Consider the following 13,485-nt stretch of genomic DNA (forward strand, 5'->3'; position numbering starts at 1 on the left):
AAGAAAAACAGAAATGGAGTCATCTTTTTCATTTGGAGTAAAGGGGGAGGGAATATTTGCTTTAGTGAAACATGTGAGTTAAAGAAACATATTTTCAATCTAGCCCATTTTCAATCTACTATGAAATAGTACATAAAAGTCTAGCCTTTACTCACATTGCAATTATGTTCTATGTATATAGAACTTAATAGACTTATAATTCTGTTTGTACTATTAATGTCCATTTACAACTTGAACCTAGCTCTTGCTCTCATAATAAATTAATGAAATCTGAATTAATGCAAAATTAATGTTTCCACAAAAGAGTTACCATCTGCCCTGAACACTACCAGTTCTTATTAATGGAATATTCACAATATTCATTTTAGTCTAGGACAATTTAACTCACAGTCTTCTGACTGGTGTATAACACAAAGAACATGTTGAGGAAATTTTAGTGTAGATTATTATCTGCTATAAATCATCTATGCTGGGCTTAATCTGAATAGAAATATGTAATAGTTTTTGCCTTTTTTGGTAACTAAAACAGTTTTGCTGTACAATACTCCCTAAAAATAATTGCTTGCAGACATTTATAATTTTCAGAAACATATTTTCATATCATACCTCATTTGATTTGATAGCCATTTTAGTTGAGTAAGACATTTAACTATATATTCCTTTACAGATGAAGAAATTTGGGGTGAGAGGAGTGACTTATCCAACATTTTTGTTGTTTCCAGGCCTTTGTTTGGTGCCCTAAGATGTTTCCTCCAGGATTCCAAGTAGAAGAATTCATACATCCCAGGACAGTGACAAATGGACTCTTTTTTTTTCCTCTATAAGATCCCATCCACAGAATGATCAATTAGAGGCCATATTAAGCAGGTGTGTTCAATGCACCAAGCTATCAATGACACCCTTAAACCTGGGTCTTCTGGTGCCAAAACACTCTGATCTTTGGGTCAAAGCCACAAAAGCAGTACTAGAATATATGTAGACTATCGTCCAACTAAAGCACTTTACAAACATCAATGGCAATGGAACCGTAATGAAATGATCAGTGGAACTCCCCATGTGGAAATCTGCCAGGGCATTCCAGCTGTACAGAAAATGGAAAGCCTGGAAATCTCTCTTCCAAGTCCCTCTCCTAAGATTCTTACCAACCACAAGACCAGACATGTGCAAACAGCCCAGAGAGTGCAATGCTCCAAACCCGGATCTCACCAGAAAACCACGCAGAAGCCCAAAGACCCTAAGAGCTGACACCAGCAGGCTTCTCCCATAAAGCCTTTCTCAAGTGCCATCAGACATCAGCATCACTCAGTGTGGTAATGGCTGCAGGCCACGATAAGACAGCAAAATTGAAGAGTCAGACTCCTCCTCTCCCAATAACAGCAGTATGTAAACCAGATCCAACAGCAACAAAAAAGCCACAGTACAAATTCATGTGCTGACACATGCAGCATCATAGCTCAATGGGGAAAACATCCTCCTGACCCCGTGATGATGAATCCAGCGAAATTCACAGATGAGTGTGGGTGGGGGATGGGACAAGGGAAGAGGAAAAGGAAAAGGGCGAGGGTAATGGGAAAAAATACCTAGAAATTGTAGAGCTCAAAGGTTTTAAAGACCAACAGTCCAGCTCTCAAGTTCACAGATGAGTAAACTGAGGTCCAAGGAAATCAAATGTAGCAACAGAGAATAAAAGCATGGGCCTGGGATTTGAATCCTCTGCAGCTTTTAAGACTCATTTTACCTCTGTACAGAAGGAATAACAAAATTCACTTCATAATTTTAAGGATTAAGAGAGATAATACATACTGAGTGCTTAGTACTGGGAGTAATAAACACTCTGTAACAATGACAATGATAATAGCAGGTGACCTTACAGAGGGCTTACTATATGCCTGCCAGGCCCCATTCCACACACCTTATAAATGTCAGCTATAATCACTGCTGTTATTAAATTACTTGCCAGAAGTTACACAGCTCGTTAGTAGAAGTCTTGGGACTAGAATACAAATTCATGAAACCACCCTTTTCTGTCACTTACACATTCTGGCTTTAGTCATTTCTCTTTTCAATCATTTTTAGAGAAGTTCCCCCAGATGTTAAGCAGAGTCAAGCACTCAACCTCCTCTTTAGAGACACAAGCACACTTGGGCTGAGGAATCAAGACCACTACTCAGAAAGTATGAATGAAAGAAGAGTCCCAAGGATTTATCTACCCTTCCTTAGCTTGTCCATCTCAGATCTAGATACAAGCTGGTTGTTGATAATAAGCAGTCCCAAGAAAGCCTGGTGGAACAAATTTGTTACAGGGAACCCTTTATCATAACCCAGTGAAATGGATTCTAGCTATCTGCCACGAAACAGCCACATCTAATAAATCATGAGATGCTAGGCCTTGCGGGTGCTGTGCTAGCAGCTAGAAACCACAGAGGAACCCAATAATTGTGAGGCTAAGTTCACACTAGAATTGGTTTCTCTATAAAAACCTCACCCCATTTTTAGAATGTGAATCATAAAGTTAGGCTGAAAATCACCACAAATGGTAGTGACTCAGTATCAGCAGCAGGACTGACCAAGAGACACTGCAAATTTCATTGCAGTCTCTGGCTTGCCACTTCAGAGAACAGCTTCTTTCTTGGCGGCCTTACACACTAAAATCTGGGGGTGGAGAACAGTTGGCTGAAAAGATGGGAGTCACAGAAATAGATCTATCTTGTGCCAATCCTCTGATACACATTCATGAGTCCTATGTGTTTGGAAATGTACTAAACACCCTTTGAAAGAGTGACCCACAAGCAGCTTGCAATCTAGCTGGAGACACAGAAGAGCAAACACAACAAATCCAGGAATAATCCTGCTGGAGGACACACCAAAAATGCTGCTCAGCCACTTAGAGATCTCTAAGGGCTGGAGCCATAAAGAATTGAGCAGATTTCTTGGATCTGAAGGACATCCTTGGTTCTGGGCCACCGGAAGGGAGGAGTAAGGATATTTGAGGGCATCCCCAGGGCAAAGGATCACCATTAAGTGAAGATTAAGAGTCAGACCTTTGTGGGCTTGTTTCTAGGTGGGTGAAGAGGTCAGTCTGAGAGCTGAGGTGTTTACTGGGGAAATGTGGGGAGAGAGAATTGGTAGCCTTAACAGCTGAGGAGAAGAGTTCAGTGGGAAATGTTAAGCTGCCAAAGGTTTGGGTGGAGAGTGACCGAAGAAATGTACCTACAGGAGATGAATGCTCCTTGGACCACACTGACAAGGAGCTTGGAGATGAAAGCTATTGGTCACAACAGGACCTCAGTGTGCCTGGCAAAGTAAGGGGGCAGCATCATCAGAAACATGTACTGAGTTCTCTGTGTTGGGCCCATTTTAGGGCCTGAACGTACAAGGAAAAACAAGAACTGGCCTCAAGTAGTTCAAAGCAGATGGCAGGGGTGTATGGCGGCAACATAAAACACTAATACAGTAGGCTCTCTAACCTATTATGACAGGTGATCCCTCAAAACAATGACAGCAGAGCATAAAGGTATTAAGAGACTACTGAGCAGTAGGTGGTCATGAGCTACACCTTAAACTGGAGGGGAGGGCTCTTAGCAAGACAGCAGAGGGTCAAAGGCATTTTAGGAAGGGGGAACCGGACTGGTATGTCTAGTTGACAGTGAGTTATGTTCTGTTTACAGGAGATGGTAGGAGTGGTGTTGAGTGCACTGGAAAAGGAGGAGCTGGAATAGTGACAGTTCTCAATCTTAGAATGAGTTTGAACACATGAAACTACCCTTTCCATTCCCACTGCCAATGCCTTGATCCATCCCCTTATTGTCTCTCATCCAGATAATCACCAGTGTCTTACCTGTCTCCCTGCCTTCATGGTCACACCCCTCCAACCTATTACCCAATGTATTATGCCAGAGTACTCTTCTTAAAGCCTGAAACGTCCATGCCATGGCTCTGCTTACAAACTCCTCAATGGCCCTCATAGCCACAGACTCCTTCTCTCCTTATGTTAGCCAGAGTTGGTTTCGGTTGCTTATAATCAAGAACTCTGATATATGCTACCTTTCCCTGACTTCCACTAATTCCACTTGTCCCTATCTTCTACGTGCTGATGGTATCTTACTTACACTAATTTACCAAATTATAATGAAATTACTTGCTAATGTGGGTCTCATGCCAATTAGCCTGTATGCTCCCTGGAAAAGGGGACTATTTTGTTGTTGATGTCTTCAACTCTTAGAATAGGGTCTTGCATTTATTAAATGTTGAGTAGATGGTGAAATTAGTGAATGAACAAATTAACTTATTTTGTCACTCTTTAGGGCTTTGAGCAGGTAAATGTTTTAGTAAGGTTAATTTAACCTCTTTACATAAGATAGCTTCAGGAACATTCTACATATAAGGCAACACATACATCCCCTTTTCTCTTTGATCTAAAACTGTGCTATCCAATTTAGGGGGTGCCTGGGTGGCTCAGTCAGTTGAGTATCCAATTCTTGATTTCAGATCAAGTCATGATCTCATAGTTTGTGAGTTTGGGCCCCAAATCAGGGTCTGCACTGGCAGTGCAGAGCCTGCTTGGGGTTCTCTATCTTCTCGTCACCTGCTCACACACTCTCTCAAAAGAATAAACATTAAATAAATAAATAGATAGGTAGATAGATAGATAGATAGATAGATAAAACTGTGCTATCCAATTTCAATACAGTAGCCACTTGACACAAAGTAAGTACTGACATGTGGCCAGTCTAAATTGAGTTGTTCTTTGACAAGGAGGTCCACTTTCAGCATCATTATTCAACATAGCATTGGAAGTCCTAGCCTCAGCAATCAGACAACACAAAGAAATGAAAGGCATCCAAATTGGCAAGGAGGAAGTCAAACTTTCACTCTTCGCAGATGACATGATACTCTATGTGGAAAACCCAAAAGACTCCACCAAAAAATTGCTAGAACTGATTCATGAATTCAGCAAAGTTGCAGGAAATAAAATCAATGTACAGAAATCAGCTGTATTTCCATACACAATAATGAAGCAGCAGAAAGAGAAATCAAGGAATTGATCCCATTTACAATTGCACCAAAAGCATAAAATACCTAGGAATAAACCTAACCAAGGAGGTGAAAAATCTATACACTGAAAACTATAGAAAGCTTATGAAAGAAACTGAAGAAGACACACACAAAAAAAATGGAAAAACATTCCATGTTCATGGACTGGAAGAACAAATACTGTTAAAATGTCAATGCTACCCAAAGCAATCTACATATTCAATGCAATCCCTATCAAAATAACACCAGCATTCTTCACAGAGCCAGAACAAACAATCTTAAAATTTGTATGGAACCAGAAAAGACCCTGAATAGCCAAAACAATCCTGAAAAAGAAAACCAAAGCTGGAGGCATCACAATTCCAGACTTCAAGCTGTACTATAAAGCTGTAATCATCAAGACAATATGGTGCTAGCACAAAAAACAGACACTCAGATCAATGGAACAGAGCAGAGAACCCAGAAATGGACACACAAATGTATGGTCAAACTAATTTTTGACAAAGCAGGAAAGAATATCCAATGGAATGAAGACAGTCTCTTCAGCAAGTGGTGCTGGGAAAACTGGACAGCAACATGCAGAAAAATGAACCTGGACCACTTTCTTACACCATATGCAAAAAGAAACTCAAAATGGATGAAAGACCCAAATGTAAGACAGGAAGCCATCAAAATTCTCCAGGAGAAAGCAAGCAAAAACCTCTTTGATCTTGGCCACAGCAACTTCTTAACTCAACACGTCTCTGGAGGCAAGGGAAACAAAAGCAAAAATGAACGGTTGGGACCTCATCAAGATAAAAAGCTTCTGCACAATGAAGAAAACAATCAGCAAAACTAAAAGGCAACCGATGGAATGGGAGAAGATATTTGCAAATGACTTATCAGATAAAGGGTTAGTATCCAAAGAACTTATCAAACTCAACACCCAAAAAACCAAATAATCCAGTGAAGAAATGGGTAAAAGAGATGAATAGACACTTCTCCAAAGAAGACATCCAGATGGCCAACCCACACATGAAAAAATGCTCAAAATCACTCATCATCAGGGAAATACAAATGAAAACCACAATGAGATACCACCTCACACCTGTCAGAATGGCTAAAATTAACAACTCAGGCAACAACATATGTTGGCGAGGATGCAGAGAAAGAGGAACCCTTTTGCATTGCTGATGGGAATGGAAACTAGTGCAGCCACTCTGGAAAACAGTATGGAGGTTCCTCAAAAAATTAAAAATAGAACTACTCTACAATCCAGCAATTTCACTACTAGGTATTTATTCAAAGGATACAGGAGTGCTGATTCAAAGGGATACATGCACCCCAATGTTTACAACAGCACTATCAACAATAGCCAAAGTATGGAAAGAGCCCAGATGTCCATTAACTGATGAATGGATAAAGAAGATGTGGTATATATATATACAATGGGATATTACTCGGTGATCAAAAAGAATGAAATCTTGCCATCTGCAACAACATGGATAGAACTAGAGTGTACAATGCTAAGTGAAATGTCAGAGGAAGACAAATATGATTTCACTTATATGTAGAATTTAAGAAACAAAACAGATGAACATAAGTGAAGGGAAGCAAAAATGAGAGGAAGACAAACCAGAAGAGACTCTTAAATACAGAGAATTGAGGGTTGCTGGTGGGGTGTTGGGTGGGTGGATGGGCTAAATGGGTGATGGGCATTAAGGAGGGCACTTCGTGGGATGAGCACTGGGTGTTATATGTAAGTGATGAATCGCTAAATTATATTCCTGAAATCATTATTACACTATATGTTAACTTGGATTTAAATTTTTAAAAATAAAAAAATAAAATAAAATAATAAATTTTGTTCTTTATGTATAAAATATATATCAGATTTCAAAGCATACAAAAATGTGTAAAATACCTATTTAATAATGTTTATATTGACTACATGTTAAAAATATATTAGATATACCAGGTCCAAAAGAACATATTGTTAAAATTAATTTCACCTGTTTCTTTTAACATTTTTTAAATGGAGGCAACTGGAAAAGTTTGGACTATATTTCTATGGAACAGCATGGCTCTAAAATAATCCATTCTTTATCTTTTTTTTTCAAGAATATTTTTCAGTAGACAGAAGAATTTGAGAATTTGAGAATTTGAGGTTGACTTTTCTTTAGTATTTTATCTTTTGCTCTCAATTTTTTTTTTAAATGTGTATTTATTTTTGAGAGACAGAGAGACAGAGTGCAAGTAGAGGAGGGGCAGAGAAAGAGAGAAACACAGAATCCAAGGCAGGCTCCAGGCTCTGAGCTGTCAGCACAGAGCGTGACATTGGACTCGAACTCAGGAGCTGCGAGATCATGACCTGAGCTGAAGTTGGACATTTAACTAAGTCACCCAGGAGCCCCTGGTCTCTATTGTTTCTGATGAGGAGCTGACTTTGATTCTTATGTTGTTGTTAATTTTTTCCCTTTCTCTTTGGTTGTCAGCAATTATCTATGATATGTGTAGATGTGGTTTTCTTAGAACTTACCCTATTTAAAGTTTGTGTACTATTTTGAATCTGTATGTCATTTTTCTTGTTATATTTGGAAAAATTCAGTCACTATTTCCTCTAATACGTTTTTCTGCCCCCTTTCTCTATCTCCTCTCCTACTGATCTGTTTTCAAGTTTATCGGTTCTTCTATCATCTTCATTTCCTGTTAAGCTTATCCTGTGAATTTTTCATCTCAGTTACTCAACTTTTCTATTTTAGAATAGATTCATTAGATACTTTTATAGTTTCTATTTCTCTGCTAAGATGCCCTATATATTCTCTCATTACAACAATATTTTCCTTTAGTTCTTTGAACATATTTATAATACCTCCTTTACAGATTTTGTCTGCCAAACCCAACATCTGGGCCATTTGGAGATTAGTTTCTATTGACTGTTTGTTTTGTTTTGTTTTTGACTAGGAGTAATATTTACCTATTTTTTTGCATGCCTACTAATTGTTGATGATACACAGAAGATTTCTGAATTTGAAGACAATCGACTCTGCAGAGTTGATTTTTGCCAGAAGTCAAACTGCTTGCTCACATTCATCTTGTCTGGGCTTGGCCTTCCACTTTGTTGGATGAATTTGTGAAAAGCCGAAGATGTCTCCTAAGCTCCTCTGACTGCAGATCTCAACTTTCAAAGTCAATCTCCAAGGCAGATTTTGACAGCTCTGGCTTTGTTAGGGTGGGTTTAGAGTAGGTCTTACTGTAGAGCAGCAGCTGGCAAACTACAGCCATGACCCAAGTCTGGCCCTCTGCCTTTCTTTATGAATAAAATTATATTGAGACAAAACCATGCCCATTCATTTACATACTGTCTATGGCTGCTTTTGTCCTATTAATAGCAAAATTGAGTAGTTATAACAGATGCTGTATAGCTCATAAGATCTAGAATAATTACTACCTAAATCTATTTAAAAAATTACCAACCTTGGTTGAAAGCATGTTTCTTACCCCTAAGACACAGACTTTCTATCTTTCCTAGATGCTTAGAATGTGTTAAGGAGGTCTTTTCAATGTGGCTAGGCTGGACTGCCACTATCTCCCAATATTGCTTGACCTCTAGTATTTCTGTCCCATTCTCAACCCTGGAGCCACCACTTCTGAGAAATCTCGTATAGTTTCAGTCTGTATATTTGCACTCCAGCCAGGCCAAGGATTCCCTGGGTACACCCAGACACACTTCTGTTCCCCCATTCCCCATGCAATTCTCTCTTCTCTAATGCCCTGCCCAGCAGATTCCAGCTGCTTCGCTGTCCCAGACTCTGATCTCTGTTTCCTTAGCTCAGCAGGACTGCTGTGCTCAGTGCAGACTCCAGCATACGATGCTGCAGTCAGAAAACTTTCCCCTGGAAGAGAGCCAAGGTGATCATCAGGTTCACCTCACGAGCTTTCTTTCTCTCACGATTGAAATACTGTGCTTTCTGTTGACCAATACTTAAAAACAGTTGCCTCATACAGTTGTCCAGTAGTTTCACGGTTGTTCACTGCACAAGGACTAGTATGTTACCAGTTATAGCCAAAATTGAAAGTCCTCCCCTGAAACACTCCCTTCTGACTTGTAATCATTTTTAATAAGAAAAAAGAAGTCCAGTTCAGATAATCTACATTAGGGTGATTTTATAGTGATGTCTTGGAAATGTTAATTAGAAGTTTTAGAAAACTTTCATATATCATATGAAAAGGAAAGGAGAGTTTCATGTAGCTATATGGATTAATTCCATCCCTTCAGAGCTGAGAAAATGTTTTTATTTTGTTAGAGGAGCCATGGTTTATACTACTGTAACATAATTCTTATTCGGTTAGTGATCCAAAAAGGTAATTTAAATCTGAGAATTTAACCATCTCCCTCTTGTATCTCTCTGCCATATATATTCAACAAGATGGCTACTTTGGAAATCTTTGCACCCACTTGTTGGGTTTTGAGGCTACTGGCAATGCTATCCAGCCATCTGTCTGGGGCTTATGCAGAAACATCTCAAACTAGATCCTAGTGCCCATTCCAAACCCCAAAGCAGGCCTCAGCTTTTTTCTGATCAAAGACAAGCATCTAAAGGTCAAAAAGAAAACTGGGAAGAAAGAAAGGATGAAAAAAAAACTAAGTCTTCATAGATTATATGTATTTCTGTAAAGCTTTCTTCCAAAGCAAGACATTCAACCAACGTACTGAACGTCTACTATGAACTCAGCATTTGCAATGTAGAATACAAAATAATACCAAGCATGGTTTTATACTCCAAGACCTCTGTCACAGTGGGCTAAAGAAACCACAACGATTTAATCACAAAGTTAAAGCAACCCTGCCACTTGTTTCATAACTTCTTAAAATAAACAGAAGCCCAGAAGGCACAATTACCCTATGGCAAAGACCTATATCAGATTCAGGACTTGGAACACTGCTTTTCTTCCTTCTTCTAAAGTCTTTTCCTTTAGGAGAGAACAGAGTTCATTTTAACAGAATCTGAACACTGGACAACACACACATACACACACGCCCTTTATTTATTTATTTTTTTCAACGTTTATTTATTTTTGGGACAGAGAGAGACAGAGCATGAACGGGGGAGGGGCAGACAGAGAGGGAGATACAGAATGGGAAACAGGCTCCAGGCTCTGAGCCATCAGCCCAGAGCCTGACGCGGGGCTCGAACTCCCGGACCGCGAGATCGTGACCTGGCTGAAGTCGGACGCTTAACCGACTGCACCACCCAGGCGCCCCACACACACGCCCTTTAATTAACAGGTGCTTTGATGTTCCCCAAGGGAAAAGGTAAGGGGCTTTGGTTATATGCTCTTATCTTTTCACCATTTTTTTCTTTCGTTCTTTCATTTAAATATAATATTCTTTAAAAATTTTTTTTAAATGGGGCATCTGGGTGGCTAAGATGGTTAGTTGTCCATCTCTTGGTTTTGGCTCAGGTCATGATCTCACAGTTTGTGAGTTCAAGCACCGCATCAGGCTCCACATTGTCAGCAAGGAGTCTGCTTGGGATTCCCTCTCTCTCTCTCTCTCTCTCTCTCTCTGTCTCTCTGTCTCTCTTTCTCTCTCTCTGCCCCTCCCTCACTTGCTCTCTCAAAATAAATACATTTTTAAAAATAAAAATAAATAAATAAAATTTTTAAAAAAGAGTGATCACTCCTCTTCCACTGGAAATTGGTGAATAAAATGAATACCCCAGCCTCAAGTCAAACATACATAAGAACTCCAAAAGGAATATATGTCATATTTCAACTAATGTCAGTATGTATCGATGATTCTCCACTATTTTTCTTTCAATCACATACATCATAATTCCCTATCTCTAGGTATCTGTTTTTGTCCTCTCGAAAGTCACATTATATGTGTGTGTATACACATACACGTACACAAACACATATACGTATATATTTACATGCATGCATATATGTATATCCCAATGTTATAATTACAAATATTCTATTGTGTGATTTTTATTCAAAATAAACAATTCTGATAGCTGTGTTATTAAAGAACTCTATGACTCCACATTCAGAGTCAAGGATCTAAGTCACACTTGGCCTGAAAAACAGGTTATCTCTGATCTTTGGTGCATTCCTGAGGCAGTGACCCTGAAGGACATCCCCAGGTGCTTGAACAGTGTGTTACATACAGAGTGTAATGAATAACCGTGACAGGTCACCCCTTAAAGTTTGCAGAACACTTTCTAGTACCTCCAACTCTTAGAAGGATCTGGTTTCCTCCATCTTGGTAAACTCATCTTGCTCACTTTAGTTTCGTATTTGGAATAGGAATACTACTATTTTGCCTGTATGAAAGTAGGACGTTGGTGTGGACAATTTCTTTCCATCTACATTATAGAGCCATGAATCTATCACTTTATATGTTCCATCATAAGGCGTTGATGTCCGTTGCCTAGGTGTCTATAGGAGTCCATGGATCCCAATGGTGGCCATATTTCCTAGGCGTAACCCTAAGACTTTCCAAGAAGCTAAGCAAAATATTATTATCATATTATTATCAAAATTTATTATCATAAATATTATGATTATCATTATTATCATGTTTCATTGAAACTAAGGCCCCATGGATTATAAAATGCATCTCATTTTAGAGATTATAAAATATTTTTAAATATGAATACTTATACGTGTATATATATAGACACATACATATATATACACACATTTCTTTGCATCAATGAAATGTACTCTTAATACTGACCAAAAATTGTAATTAGTATGTATTTCCAGGATGCAAATAACTTCATTAATTATTTCAATTCATTTTTACAATAACCCTGAGATAAGTAAAGCAAATATTTCTCTCATTTGATAGATATGTGAACTGGCTCAGGGAGGTTGCTTGACTGGGCTAAGGTCACGCAGAGAACCACGACAGAGTTGGGTCAGGATCACAAGTCTTCTGACTCTAACTTCTATACTCTCTCCTCCACCACACTGTGCTTTTCAGAAAATAGGTATAACAGGTATGTTGGCTGAATCCCCAACATTCATTTCTTCTCCTCAACCAGCACCAGGGGATGGACTGTTACTGGTTAATAAGCCAATCACAAAAATTTCTATTCCTGCTCCCAGCCTCCCTTGCACCTAGGGGTGGCCATCTGACCAAGTTCTGGCAAATGAGACATAGATGAAGGTATGGTGAGATCTAAAGCTCTGAGAAGTGGTTTCTGTCTTTGCTTTGTCTTGCTTTGTATTGCATGTCTCAATGAAGGACACGGATAATGCTCATGCAGGCCTGATCCTTTCTTTTTCTCTTTTTTCCTGTCTTGAATATGGTCATGATGGCTGCATTGTGATAATCACACTGTAACCACAAATGAAAAGGCAAGCGAATCACAGTCATTGGCCCTGATGTCACTGAGCCACTGATCCTGTATCAATAATCACTTAACTCTATTTATTGTTAGATGAAAAAAAATGTTTTTGTTTAAACTATTATGATCAGTTTTTCTGATACAGGCAGATGAATGCAATTCTAGGTTAACTGTGACAATCAGAATTCTAAGATGATCCCTATGATCTTCATGTCCTGGTGCAACTTCCATAATTATGTCATATTGAATGGTAAAAGAGATTTTCAGATAATAGCCAGTTGCCATTAAGATAGGGTGACTAAAATCAGAGAGTTTTCTCTGGCTGATAGCAAAAGAGGTAGTTCAGAGAAGTTCAAAGCAGGAGAGGAAGGTTCTCCATTGCTCAGATGGAGATGACCACAGGGGGACTACAATCCTAAAACCACAAGGAACTGAATCCTGCCAACAACAAGCATAAGTTTGGAGAAGTCTCTGAGTTCCAAGTGAGCACACAGTGGGCCAATCCTTAATTTCAACCCTGTTGAAATTACTCTGGATAGAGAACCCAACCATCCTGTGCTAGCATCATAGTTTAGAAATGGGAGGAAAATTTATTTGAGAGTTCAAAATCTTGAGGAACAAAGACTTTCTAACATAACCTCCCAGTGTGGATAAGGGACTGGACCTCAACTGATATCAACTACTAGGAGTAGTAGGAAACAAATTAAAAAAATAATACAAAATAGCAAAAGAACACAAAATTATACATGTAGCATTTTGGAACATATTACATAGGATCTCTCTCCAAAAAGTTTGTCTTTTTCTGCCTTGCTTACTTAGACTACTGCAAAATTAGCCTGCCTTCCCAGAGACATGGGGCAAGGCTGGAAGGGTGATTGTTTTTAAAACAAAAAGTTAAATTACAATTTTATCTTTCCTTTGAACATCACGAGGCTAATGAACATTCAACCAGTTTACTGGTGCAGTAATGATGATATCATACCATTGCCTCTTCCTAACAATAGGGATGTCAACATTTTGGAATGTATTAAAAGTCAGCCAAGGGGAGAGTGAGGAAAAAGGAAGGAAAAGAGAAGTAGAACAGATTGTGGAATCTCCTCTCAAACTT

At 38.9% G+C, this 13,485-nt stretch overlaps 1 protein-coding gene across 4 annotated transcripts in view; it reads right to left on the bottom strand.

The window, feature by feature from the left end:
- Positions 1-13,485, bottom strand: part of STON2 (stonin 2) — a 155,084-nt gene that overhangs the window by 119,904 nt on the left and 21,695 nt on the right. The gene's annotated exons all lie outside the window — the stretch shown is intronic.

The sequence above is a fragment of the Prionailurus bengalensis genome, chromosome B3 (genome assembly GCF_016509475.1).
Source record: "Prionailurus bengalensis isolate Pbe53 chromosome B3, Fcat_Pben_1.1_paternal_pri, whole genome shotgun sequence".
Taxonomy (NCBI): domain Eukaryota; kingdom Metazoa; phylum Chordata; class Mammalia; order Carnivora; family Felidae; genus Prionailurus; species Prionailurus bengalensis.